This window comes from Halyomorpha halys, unplaced genomic scaffold (assembly GCF_000696795.3).
Source record: "Halyomorpha halys isolate HHAL.00 unplaced genomic scaffold, Hhal_1.1 Scaffold827.1, whole genome shotgun sequence".
Taxonomy (NCBI): Eukaryota; Metazoa; Arthropoda; class Insecta; order Hemiptera; family Pentatomidae; genus Halyomorpha; species Halyomorpha halys.
The window spans coordinates 137,150-138,467 of NW_027116393.1; the positions used below are offsets into that span (position 1 = coordinate 137,150).

At 28.7% G+C, this 1,318-nt stretch overlaps 1 long non-coding RNA gene across 1 annotated transcript in view; it reads right to left on the reverse strand.

The window, feature by feature from the left end:
* The window catches only part of LOC136797227 (uncharacterized), a 113,357-nt gene that overhangs the window by 111,136 nt on the left and 903 nt on the right, over positions 1-1,318 (reverse strand). The window lies entirely within an intron of this gene.

Consider the following 1,318-nt stretch of genomic DNA (forward strand, 5'->3'; position numbering starts at 1 on the left):
TTTTAAAGTCACCCTAAAGATTTTCTTGGCAATATTTTTTTTTACCCTCGATTCGAACTGAATTCTTAGATTGCATTATTTTAATTCTTTTTTCAGTGTATAATTCATGATTAATACCCATTTTCTAGGTAAAGGTTACTTGATTAAAATCCATAAAATCAAAAACCCTATTGATTGTAGAGAATTTAATTTTGAAGCAATGGCATGATAGCTATTAAGAAACTGAACATGTAGGAAAACATGAAACCCCTTAATGTAGAATGGAACAAGTTCTTCTCAGGAGCTATCACTTGTCACAGAGTGGAACAACAAAACCACTTTTTTCCATTTCAATCAAGTCTACTGCCGAATTATAATATTAGCCACCTTAATGCTTAAAGGTAATTGCACCCGGTCAAGCATGCTTGAGTGTTAGTAGCCACCTTAGAGGAAACATAGTGGAGTCCATCAAGTATAACTTAATCTTTTGTCATTAAATTCCTCAGGGTAGTAACTGATACTCAGGCATGCCATCTTGTGGCCAATCAGTTCACTTCTGACATGAAAAAAACAAATGAATATCTGACTAGTAAATTTTCCAACTTAGGTTGATTAGATGTATTCAAATATTACATACATACATATAAATTCTGAGTTCATAGATTCTTATCATAAACAGAAAATTCATCTCATATTTTGTCAGTTTTCATAGTCTTGTAGGGAAAAAAACATATTTTATTGCAAAATGTAACTAATATAAGCAGAAATGTTTAGAGTGAGGTTGATAACCTCTTAGATTGATTAAATTAAGTCTTTTTTTTTAAGGATGAGAAATATTAAATATTTCCAACAATCAATAAATTCCATTGAGTTTTAGATATATACAATAAAAAATAAATATATACTTTACTCAATGCATCCAACTGAACGCATAATACGACAAATCTAAGCTAAATGGTGAGTTCTTAGTGAATCTAAAAGTATAATAAATTTATTAAATCTCTTGCTAGTTTTAGGAACCAAACAAGAAAAAAAAAATTAGTCAAAATACGTTTTAGGTTCATGAAACTACTGGATAAACTTCTATATTAATTGAAAATTTCACTTTTGATAGAACACTTCAGGAAGAAGGATTTGGATTTAAAGTTATGCTGCCCTATTTAGCCATAAAAAATATCCTTTAATTTCATCAAAATTCATTATTTATCTACACGAATCTTGGATTATAGTTGATCAATTCATATCACTTAATTTTTTTTCATTTCTATCCTTAGTTATGATCCTTTATTTATTTAGGCTAGATTTAGGTTACTATTATTATAGAGCTAGAACATGTAAT